We start from the raw sequence: 12550 nt of genomic DNA, 5'->3' as shown, positions 1-12550 counted from the left end.
CCTCAGCTAACATGAATCAGCTCCTTTGCACGGAGTGGGGCCTTGCTGATTCACCCCAGCTGGGGATCTGGCCCCACTGACGCCAATGCAGTGACGCTGATTTACCCCAGCTGGGGAGCTCAGTTTAACTAATCACAGGCAAGCTCCGCAGCTGGGGTAAACGGGGCCACACTGATCGGCACCGGCTGGGGAGCTGGGCCCCCCAGTAACTGCCTGGGAGGCAGGGGAAGCACCTGGCTGAAGATTCGAGTGCCTGGGGGGAGGTTGTGGCTCTTTAAAAAGCATTTGTTTCCCCTTGATGATTGAGCCCCTGGTTGTTTGCTTTGGGGGAAGGTGACGCTGCCCAGAGGTGAGAAGCAGAGCCAGGACTCCTGGGTCCTATTTGTGCCCCTGAGAGGGGGGCGGTGTGGGGAAGTGGGGAGAGCTATGGCTGGGAGCCAGGAGTCCTGGATTTGGTTCTTGGCTCTGAGAGGGGAGTGATGTCTAGCGGTTAGAACAATAGCCTAGCAGCCAGGACTCCTGGGTTCTGTCCTGGACTCTGGGAGGGGCAATGCAATCTAATGGCTAGAGCAGTTGACTGGGAGCCAGGACTCCTGGGTTCTACACATGGTTCTGACAAGATTTCTAGTAATGTCACCATAAGCTGATGAGTCAGGAGCCCTGGGTTCTGTTCCTGACTCTGCCACTGACTTGGTGTGTGACCTTGGGGCACATTGCCTCCCCGCCCTGTGCCTCAGTTTCCCCACCTGTCAGAGCCCTTACAATTGCTGGGGTGCCGGGACGCTGAATGAGCCAGTGTCTGTCAAGTGTTGTGAGAGGAAAGGTGCTCTGGAGATCCACCCCCCCGGATATGATGATTGGTTGGCGTGGAGGGTCAGAAGTCCCAAGGTGAATGGGACATTCCCCCAGCCTGGCTCCCCATGTCACTGACTGGCAGTAAAATCAATCAATCAAAATTATCTTGGGCCACTTAAGGGTTTATCTACAGGTAAGGTACTCTAGGATATCTATTCTGCTTTAAATTCATGCTCTACCTTAATCTGGATTAATTTTCCTGTGTAGACAAACCTGCTGCTTCTTCTGGCCTAAGTGTCCAGACTGTGGGCCTGTTTCTGTGTGAGCCTGAGTCCCCCGTGCCCAGAACCTTGTGTTGCTGTTTGCAGAGGTGCAAAGTGCATTCAACTCGCTGCTGCGCTCAGAGCGGGCGGCCTCGTCCTCCCGGTCGGCACTGCGCAAGGTGCTGTACAAATGGAGCCTTGGACCAGTGCGTGGCGCTGAACAGCTGCAGCTCCTGCTAACACCAGTGGGAGGTGCGGATTCTCGGTGCCGAGTTGGGAGGAGAGTTGGATTACAAATCACACCTCGTGGTGCGGCTCCCCAGGTGGCTTCCCCCCAGGGCGCGTGTGGAGGTTTTCCCAGGGAGCCTTTGGCATATCAATTTAAACAGCAAATCCCTGGGAATATGACGGGTCCCTTCTGCAGGGGGAGATGGCTGGCAGCCCAGTGCTCTGCACCCAGCCTCCCTGTGGTCCTGTCCCATGTGGACAGCTCAATAGCATCAGCTGACCGCTTGCTAAGCTCTGTGATCTAAAGCCCAGATCCTCAAAGGCAAATAGGCACCCAACTCCCATTGGTTTCCCGTGGGGAGTTAGGCACCTAAATGCCTTTGAGGATCTGAGCCTTGGCGCTTTAAAATCACGAGTCCTGATTCTGCCGTCACTTCCGCCCGTGCAAAGTGAGCGTGAAACACTCCCGTGCTGATGCACTCACGGTGCACAACCGGATCAGAACAGCGGGAGTGTGTGTGTGTGGGGGTGTCTCATGCTCGCTTTGCACTGCTGCTGAGGTAGTGGGGGAGAGAGGTGGCCTGACCCCATCTGGATAAGACAGACTAGCTTTGAGCTTTGCCCAAACATGAACCAATGCCCCTCCTCCCCACAACCAGGATGCCTGGACTGAAATCCTGGCACCGCTGACGTTCATCCCCAAACTCCCCGGGGCCTGGGGGGCAGCTTTCACCTGTGACGGTTCTGCACCAGTGTCGCTATGTTGGTGGCAGACACGCTGTTGTAAGAGAGGCTGGCGCCAGCATCACTGTGGCCGATCAGCTGCCAGGGTCCCTCCAGCGGGTGGGAGCCCTGTTTTGTACAGGGCGGCATGGCCGCAGGAGGGGGTTCCAACCTGGGCTAATTTCCCTTGGCTACCCCAGCACCCGAGATCTTAGCTTGGCAGGCATGCCGCCTGCTTCTACACTACGCGGATGGAATTCAGGGCTTGTGTGTACATACACACACACACCCCTGCTGTGTTGACACATTCTATCCAGTTCAACCTGGTTTAGCTGGCATGTCAGGCCAAACTAAACCCGCTATAGGTCAGGCTTAAAGCCAGGCAAGAGCGTCCACACGCGAAGGTGCACCAGTGTAAGTGAACTGGTTTGAAAATCGCACCTGCGGTTGCCCCGTGATGCTCAGATCCGCGCGGTTTGTCAAACAGTTGAAGCTTCTGGGTGGAAAGGAGCGAGCGAGAGGCAGCCTGTCCTTAATGATCTCCACAAACCCCTCCCGTGCGGTGCTGCCAGGCTTCCGTTCCTATGGAGCAAGGCTGATCCCAAGCTGGGACGACCACAGTCGCAAATCAATAACCACGTGGATGTGCTGAAAGGCCTCAGCCCTCCCCACGCGGTGCGCACTCGTACGGATAAATAGTACAGGCCAGAGCCTCTGCTTCTCCGGAGTGATGCTCGTTCCCCCAGCTGACTCTGCCCCATCCATCTGCTACACCAGGGCCCTGGGAAATCCACCCCCAACTCCTGGAGTCAGTTACACATAAGGAAGGATCTGACCTAGAAAACCCTGCCCCGGATTCTGCATGAACACATCAGACCCGTCCGAGACTTAGCTGGCTCCATCTCCCCTTTGCTGTCTGAAAGCCGTCCCCACCGCAAACCGGAGCGAGACAGCCCAGGTGTCCGGATCCCGCTGCCTGCTCCTCACCCGAATTTGTCCCCATATGTCTTGTGCGACTCTATTGTTTTGTCAAACCGTGGCAAATTTCTACCTCACTTTGTCTCTTGCACCAAAGATACCAAATATTTTGCAAGGAGTCTCCGTGTGGGCGCCTCGGTGGGCCTGCGTGCGTGTGTCGATAGCTGTGTTTAGAGAGAGAGATTTTTTGCATGGCTTGTCTCTTGACGTGCTCTGTGGTATGGGACTGTCACCCTGCGTGGGCCAGGAGCTGCCTCCCTCCCTGCAGAGCTAGTGACGTGACCTAGATGCGTCATCTGTCCTAACCGAGACAATGACTCTGTGACATTCCCCATGGTCCCCTGCTCTCTGGATGTTCCCAATATAATGCACTTTAGTGAGACACCTGTAACAGTGGTTAGGTTCCAGCCATGGCCAAACCGGGGACAGACGGGTGCTGTTCTGCTAAGCAGTGAGTCTCCATAAAAGCAAGCTGGTGGGGCCAGATCTGTATTTATTGTGGCTCTGGGTTGGTTTACAAGGCTGCTGTGCAAAAAGATCCAAAGATTATTTTTTCTGCTAGTTTTCCCCCTCCCCGCACCTTTAACTGAGCAAGAAATGTCCTTGGGGCAAAGATGTTTCCTCACAGAGCTGCAAACTCCTCCTGGGCTCTGGGAATCAAACTGGGCTCACTTCGAATTGTGAATCATCCCCGGTAACAAAACCTCTGCCAGCTAAAAATCTGGCTCTGGGCGGCTCCGCTGTCTCCATTGCCTAGCATGCCTCGGTGTCATTCCAGCCAGCGCACGTTTCCCTGGCTGCACAAGCACCTAGGATCTTTGCTGGCTCCTTCCGGTTCCTAGATCTCTGGGGGAGATTTGCAATTGCAACCTAGGAAATAACTGTATTGATGAGGCCTGAGCCAGGCTAGAACCTGGGTCCGTCCCCCACAGCCTGCAGGGCAATTGGGAGCATTAAAAACATATCTTTGCCCCTCAGCTCAGCAGTTATGAGCTTGATGCACACAGGGAGCAGAGCTGCTGAGCAAGAACACAACACGTTCTTGCAGTTGCTTCTCTGACTTCCCCTGGGGGCAGCATCTCATCATTCCTTCAGAGCAAGGAGCAAACCTCAGACGGCTGGATCAGCATCCCAGAGTCCTGGGACAGACCCAAACCCTCTGCCCTGCCTCTGAATGAAATCCAGGCTCCTTTGGGAGATTTCTCAGGAGCCTTCCTAGCCTACTGGTGTCCCTCGGTGGGTCACGAGCGAATGCAGAACTGCTGGATCTAAAAGCCTGAGCTGCCCCTGCCTGAGTTAGAGAATGAGCGGTGAAATCTTGAAATCAATGGGAGTTTTGCCAGTGACTTCAGTGTGGCCAGGATTTGCCCCAGATCCATTGGCTCAGAGAGACTAGCAGGCTGCTAAAACTCTATCCACGGTCTGGCCTCTGGGGTGGGACAGGGCGCTCCGGTTGGCTTGGGTTACACAAGCCCTTTGTGGGTGCTTCCGTGTGGAACCAGGTGAGACAGCAGCCGGCCGCCAACACAGACAATCCCCTGGGAGCAGGAAACAATCCGGCGCTTTGAAATGGTTCTGCTCAGGGACTTTGACTGAGTTTCAGGCAGGGCCTTATTCTGCCCAAGCTACTTCACCAAAAGCTGGGAAGGTCAAGACGGGGATCCCCAAGGGTCAGAGCTGTTCGGGTCCAGGTTCCCGCTCTCATTAGCACCCCAATTTCCCTCTGGCCCTTTGACTCTCTGGCTGGGACTCTCAAAGGAGCTTTGGGGCATCTCACTGAATGGCAGTGTGAACTGGGTGCCTAACTCCCTTTGACACCACTGGAAATCCCAGTCTCTCTCCAGTAATCCCAGTTGCTGGGAAATGCTGGTGATTCTAAGGACACAAACCTCGCCCGCTCTGCACTGGTGTCTCTCAAGCAGTGGCCTTGTCTGCCACTTGGGAGGCTAAAGGGCACCTCTTTTAACCTCCAGTTTCACACTGGAATTGGCAACATCAAAGAGCCAGAGAAAAGACCTGGACAATTCACCCCCCACATCCCCCAGGGCACAAAACTGGGATTCTGAACCCATCCGTTCCTAAACTTATGATGATAGATACCATCATCCCGGGACCTGCTGATTTTACCTTTATGCCCTGCCTCTTGGTCTTGGTCAGGGGAATCGTTTCCCCTTTGCAGGACTGCTGGTGGCAGGCTGGGGATAAAGGGGAAAGGCTGTGGAGGCACCTCGGTGGAAGCTCTCTGTGAGTCGGGCGTGGTAAGATTCTCACCCACTACTGCAGTCCAGTTCTGAGAGGTGCCTCTGTCAGCCTGCCCCTAGCACCATCTCTGCTGCAGAACTAGCAGAAGCCAGCCAGAGAGAACCACAGGGTCCGGCCGGGTCCAGCAGCCTCAGTCAAGAATCCCCTTTATATTCATTGCAGCCCAGCCTAGCCTCTTCTCCACAGTGGGGAACTGGGAAGAATATAGCAGCGGCTCTGAGCAAACGTTCGGCTCTGAGCAAACGTTCCTATCTGTGCACAATGCAAACAACTGCTGTGATGCCCCTTCCTTCACTTCCCGATGCCACGTTCTGGCTGCGGCAGGCTGCACGGATTCATACAGCACTATGGGCCTGATTCCCAGTTACACGCAGGCCTCTTTGTGCCACACTGGTAACGTACGGGGGGCCTTAACGTGGGTGGGAATGGGACTAGCCCCCTGAGCATAGCCACCCTGCCAAAGAGCCTCCTGGATCCCCCCAGCTGCTGCTGGGGGGCGTCTGTTCCTTTTGATCGCTGTCCAGAACTGGGCCCTGTGTCATCCCACTGCTACACACAGCCACCGTCCCCAAACCTAAATCTGAATTCTGTCGCTGAATTCCTTGTTCTCTTTTTGGCCGACCAGCATCGATTCACAAAACACCCAACCACGCAATGACCCCACCGGGAGCTTCTCACAAATAATACGTGATGCCAAACTCGCCCAGCCCTCTCCTTCCTGTCCCGTTGGTAGCGTGCTGTGCCCATGTGTGAAAAGCAGTGCATTGCTATATAGTCACTTGAATGTTTCTTCTTCGTTTCTTCTTTGTTGACTGTGCTAACTAACCAAAGTCTCTTTGCCTGTAAACATTTTAAAGACATGTACATTTTATACCAAAGTTTTTTCTCGGATACCTCAGCCTGTACCTGTTTGTGTTGATATGTTACCCACAAAGTAAATGTCCTTTATTGAAAAGCTCCAGGCTCGGTTGATTTGCTTTCATGTGGGGTCATGAGTCCACCCTTGGGGGTGTATTTTACAAATACCTTGACCCTTGAGTGCATTTGAAGTGGTCCCTGTTCATAATTAGGCTGGATTCTCTTTTCCACGAAGGCAGTGGTTCCCAAACTTTAACGACCTGTGAAGGCCTTTCACTAAAATGTCAAGTCTCACGAACCCCCTCCTAAAAATGAATATTTCCAGGGAGTTTCTCCTTTACCTGAGTATAAATTATAAAAGCAGTGATCTTGGAAATATAACATTTGTTTTATGACATGCTTATTACACACTATTTATTATTAATGATTATTTTTATTACATTATGAAAATGGCCACACTCTTCCAAGATCTCACTTTCGTCGCTTGCATCACTTTGAAGAAGCCTGTTATAAGACAAGGCTCCTACGTTTCATTAAGGAGGATCAGATGTGAAACAGCAGGAAGGGATTTAAGAAGCCAACTCAAAGAGTTCCTCCTACCCGAGCATTCAGGTCTTGAGCAGTCCAGGCAATCAACGCACGTTACAACAAAGCTTAAATTTGTTTGTCATGATAATTTAAAACACAAGACTAGCTGCCTATTTCATTTTAAAACCAGCAAAAAATATCCACCCCCCTTTCCATTTCTTATAAGGAGGCTTGAAGTGTAAATCTCCTCAGTGGGATAGAGATGCTTGCTTTGATCTGCTTAGCTTTTGGAAGTCCAGGGGCTCTGGGCTGCTGGCCCCGTTCTGCCCGGGGTCACTAGGGACAGCTCTGTCCCCCATTAGGGACACACATTTTGTACAATCTATCAGTTAAGGGGTCTGATTTGCAACAAACAGTTTTACCGTAAGAGTGGACTCAGCGCCATGAGTATAACAGTGTCTCATAACAGTACTGCTTATACTGGAATGGCTATACCAGTAAAAAGCCCCTTTTTATATATATAGACCTGCATTCACACTCGGGATATCGGTACTTCTTTAACAACACTCCGCTGTAGGGATGCAGTGTGTCGTAGTGGCTAGTGCCCTGTTTTAGGACTCAGGAGACCTGGGTACTGTACCTGGCTTGCTCACTGGGCTGCTGGCTGACCTTGGGCAAGTCATTGCGCCTCTCTGTGCCTCAGTTTCCCCATCTGTACAGTCAAGATAATGATACTGATCTCCTTTGTAAAGCGCTTTGAGATCTACTGAAGAGAGCTCCACATAAGAGCTAAGTCTTCTTATTAGCTTACCGTTGAGTTCAACAGGCCTGCTCACCGGAGTAAAGCGCATGTGGGTTTGCAGGCTCAGGGCCTTATTGTTATAATCCCAAGCTGCTTCGCTTTCCGTACAGTGCCACAAAAATGCAGCCATGTCTGGGACGAAGTGAAGCAGTCAGGTAGAATGGGGAAAAATTAATTTGGGGGGCATTTTTATTTTTTTGGTCAAACTTCTGTCCAAATCTTGACCCAGCTCTAGTGTCAGTTGCAAAATGAAGGTGGAAGGAGAATTTGTGAAAACGTATCAGCTTTTTTTCCCCTTTTCTTTTTTTGAGTTAAAATACGGAATTTGGAAATTCTGGTGAAATGTTTCAACAGCTCTACAGTCCTGTGCATAAAACTGAGGTTTGCGGGGGTGGAATCTTGGCCGTGGATAAAGAAGGGCCATAAGGCTCTGGATGAAGGTTAAAAAAAGATTCCCAATATGCACCTGGCCTATTGCGTCATTCTGTGCAGGAGGCAGAAATTCCTGCTGGACCCTCATGATGATCAGCTCTTGCCCTGGAACGTGAGGGTCGATTCCCTCAGCGTAGCCTGCATCGGTCATAACATTGTTCACCCCCTTTTCACACCCAGCCACCATATCTGACTTCCTGATCTCCTGCAGCAGGGAGTTCCACTGATTCTCTTCATGCTGTGTGAGCAGGTATTTCCTGATGAGATCTGGAGGAGGAGATGACAGCGTGTGGGCCCTTTGAAGTTGGTGTGGGAGCTTAAGGCCAAAGGAAAAAAGGTGTGATTGCCTCTCCCCAGGAAACCAGCGACTCTGCCCAGCTTTGTGGTTGCTAAAAAGGCCTTGAGTAACTACAGATTGGATGGAGGTGTCAGTCATGGAGTGGCATTAATGAATGAATGAAACTCACTCAGGCAAATCCATGGGGAAGCACTTTGTGGAGTGAAGCAGCATCATGCTTATAGCAAGGTGAGAACGCTAATCCCCTTCCCACAGCCTGGCCTGGCCCAATAAAGCTGCTGCTGAAAAAGAAACCCAGCCAAGAGTCAGTCTGACTTGCTTCCCTGTTCAAAGCCTTCTGCATGGATCTTCCCACCAGCCCTGTTCTTGGAGGTGACTTTGAGAGCACGTGTGTCTTCTGGGAGAGGTCTTATTGCTGCTTGGCTGGCCAGAAGCCTGGATTTAAAGTTCACGGCAGAACTAGCATTGTCCTCCACAGTCAGCAATCTCCTGCACTGGGGAATCTGCCACTTGGGTCGCTGCACTTGCCCAGAATGCCTGGCGAAGATGAGTGCTGCTGAGCCTGGTGCAGTGCAACCCTCAGTAGCCAAGCCTGTAAAAGTCTCTGCAAAATGTGTCGAGAGTGGCATCTAGTGGCCCTAGTGTGTCATGCCAAGTGCCTTGCAGAGACTGGCTTCCCTTCAGCAAAGGCAACGAGGAGTCCGGTGGCTCCTTAAAGACTAACGGATTTATTTGGGCATAAGCTTTCGTGGGTAAAAAACTCACTTCTTCAGATGCCTGGAGTCCTTCAGCAAAGGGAAACTTAGGCTGAACCTCAGGGAGCAGCATTTCCGAGCAGCGGAAGAGGAATTAGGGAAGCCACATTACCAGGGGAAGTTCAAGGGACTGGAGCCTAGAGGAAGGACTAGCTGGGATTTAACCGGGGTTCAAGGCCGGCTTTAGGGACTGCAGGGCCCGATTCAAATACCCGGTGGCGGTCTGGGTCTTCAGCGGCACTTCGGCAGCGGATCCTTCACTCGCTCCGGGTCTTCCGCAGCACTGAAGGACCCGCCGCCGAAGACCCGGAACGCTGCCAGGGGAGTAAAAAAATTAAAAAGGCACCTAAGTTAGGTGTTCTTCTTTAGGGTGCGGGGCCCTCTTAGGCACAGGGGGATTAAGGGGAATCGGCCTAAAGCCGGCCCTGGAGGTTTCCAAGCTCTGATTTCTCTAGTTATATATTACGTGTGTTACGGTAACACCCTGGAATTCCACTAAGGGCCAGCTGGGCGCTGTGCCGACGCCGAACAAAAAGACAGTCCCTTCCCCCAAAATTTACAAGCTAAATGATCTTCATGCTTTGGACAACTCAGCCTCGGTTAAAGACAAGAAGCTCACTACTAAAAATAAAATGCAAGTGCCAGGTATAAGCGGGATGGTTAAACACGTCGTTGTGGCCTGATTTGTTCATGCCACTCCTGCGTCGGCTGTTTAATGTCACACTCCGCACCCAAGGCCACTAGCGAGGGGCAGAACCCCGGAAATGCCCAACGGAGCATCTAAGCGAGCTCATGGTTGGTTTGCATTCAGCGCAGCTCTGCTAACGGGGCCGGTGGAGGCCCAATGCCGTCTGGGTAGCAGACGTCAAAAGGAGCAACGGGGGGTGCTTGAATGTGACTCGCGGGGCGTTTGGGAAGGTGGAGAATGCTGCTGTGGGAGTGCCCAGGAGGCCCACGGAGGTGCTGCCCTGATCTCTAGGGGGGAAATAGCAACCCCAACATGCTGCTATTCTCCTTTTCTCAGTAATGAGCTAGGCGCATTTGGAGCCTTATGTGCGGACCAGAGCCCCGTTGTGCTTGGCACTGCACAAAGCTGAACCTGTCACTCGTAGGCTTTGAGTTTAACCCTCCTCTTGTCAGCACCAGGCGGCCGCGTTTGAGAGGGTAACCCTGCAGAGCAAGAGTCTTAAACATTTGTTTTCTTACAAGGATGACAACGAGGATCAAAGTGGGCTGGCTTGGCCTACTTTTTTCATCACCTTGTTCTCCAACCAACCCGTTTTTGTTCCAAACCAAAATTGAGCTTCTAGTTGCAAACAGAAACATCAAACTGTGAACCAAGTGTAAACCCCTGCAGTGCTTTCTGCCTGAGCCTGCAGCCAGCCTGAAACAATCGCTCTGAAAGATGTCACGTGCCTCAATTAATCTCAGTAGACTGTTAACTCTGAAACCTAATGGTGATTGTTTCACTAGCAATGTTGCGAACTACTTCATTGTTTTCCAAAGATTGCAGGAAAGTTGATGGATGATGATCAACTCCTCTCGCTATGCTGCAGAACGCACAAAAAAAACCCCAATATTAGGAAGGGATGCACAATTTATTGTGAGTGGCACCTCATTGTGGCACTTCAAATGGGCAGGGCTTAGTTTGAGGGTGGAGCCTGGGAGCATAGCACTACTTTTTCCCTTCAATTTCATCCCTGCGTTTAGCTGAAGAACCTGGATCCAAACATCCCTGAACATTTGTAAGAACATAAGAACGGCCATATGGGGTCAGACCAAAAGTCCATCTAGCCCAGTATCCTGTCTTCCGACAGTGGCCAGTGGCAGGTGCTTCATCACACAGGTAATCGTCAAGTGATCCATCTGCTGTCACCCATTCCCAGCTTCTGGCAAACAGAGGCTAGGGACACTGTCCCTGCCCATCCTGGCTAATAGCCATTGATGGACCTGTCCTCCAAGAATTTATCTAGTTCTTTTTTGAACCCTGTTATAGTCTTGGCCTTCACAACATCCTCTGGCAAGGAGTTCCACAGGTTGACTGTGCATTGTGTGCAAAAATACTTCCTTTTGTTTGTTTTAAACCTGCTGCCTCTTAATTTCATTTGGTGACCCCTAGTTCTTGTGTTATGAGAAAGAGTAAATAACACTTCCTTATTCACTTTCTCCACACGTCATGATTTTATAGACCTCTATCATATTCCCCCTTATTCGTCTCTTTTCCAGGTTGAAAAGTCCCAGTCTTATTAATCTCTCCTTGTACAGAAGCCGTTCCATACCCCTAATAATTTTTGTCGCCCTTTTCTGAACCTTTTCCAATTCCAATATATCTTTTTTCGAGCTAGGGCGACCACATCTGCACTCAGTATTCAGTAGTGTGTGTTTGAAATTCAGATCCTAAATTTCCCCTTAACCTAAACAAAAATCTACATTTTGGGGCCTAAATTCAGGCTCTAGCTGTCCCCAACCCAGGGCATAAAGAGGGGCTGGATTAAAGAACCATATTCAAGCTAGGCTCACTCCAAAGTGCGATGAGAACCATGTTAACGACAGCCATTAACAGGGTTACACATTAACTGTGCAAACATCATTTTCATCCAAGTTTGGACCCATCCCAAATTCCCAGGGACAGGAAGACTCAGCATTGAGTCACCACAGAAGACACAAACCGTATGACACCCAGAGGGATGTGTGGGGGGGAGGGGGGTCCTGACGTAATGTGGAAGAGCAGGCCCTGGGGTGATGAGGGGCTGGGCGGTTCTGAGGGGGTGGGTCCCAGAGAGTCCTGGAGGGCAGGTCCCAGGGGGGCAGAGGAAGGTCCTGGAGGGACGTGGGGGGTGGATCCCAGAGGTTCCTGGGGGGATGTGGGTACCGTGAGGGCAGTGGTGGGTCCCAGAAGGCCCTTGGGGGCAGGTCCCAGGAAGGCAGAGGCGGGTCCCAGGGTGATGCATTGAGTGGGTCCTGGCAGGTCTTGGAGTGATGTGGGGGGCGGGTCCCAGAGGTTCCTGGGGGGTGGCGCCGGTAGGTCCCAGGGTGATATGGAGGGGAAAGGTTCTGAGCTGATGTAAGCGCGTATCCCGGGGTGGTGAGTCCCAGGGTGATGTGGGGGGCAGGTCCCGGGTGGGGGGGGGCAGTGGTGGGTCCCGGTTGAGTGAGGGCGGGTCCTGGGAATGTGGGGTGGGTCCTGGGTGGGGTCCTAGTGGACTGAGGGTGGGTCCCTGGGGCAGTGGAGGGTCCCGCGGGGATGTGGGGGCGAGTCCCAGGGGGCAGTGGAGGGTCCCGCGGGGATGTGGGGGGCGAGTCCCAGGGGGGCAGTGGAGGGTCCCGGGGACGTGGGGGGGGCGGGTCCCGGGGGGCAGTGGTGGGTCCTGGGAGGCGGGGCTCAGTGGACTGAGGGAGGGTCCCGGGGGGATGTGGGGGCGGGGCTCACACAAGTCCCTCAATGAAATTTCCCCCGCCACAGCCAAGAGCCGCCTCACCCCTTCCCCGCCCCACTCACGGCCTCCTCTCCGTCTCTTATTGGTCCCGCTAAGTTTTCGTCATTCCCAAGTTTTGCCCTGCCCGTTCTGCTCCTGCCTCACTCTCCATTGGCCCGTTGCCCCATCTGTCTCGTCCCAGTATCCCGCCT

Source organism: Mauremys reevesii, linkage group 24 (assembly GCF_016161935.1).
Source record: "Mauremys reevesii isolate NIE-2019 linkage group 24, ASM1616193v1, whole genome shotgun sequence".
Lineage (NCBI taxonomy): Eukaryota > Metazoa > Chordata > Testudines > Geoemydidae > Mauremys > Mauremys reevesii.
The sequence above is the reverse complement of the archived record's forward strand: the minus strand, read 5'-3'. Positions refer to the sequence as shown.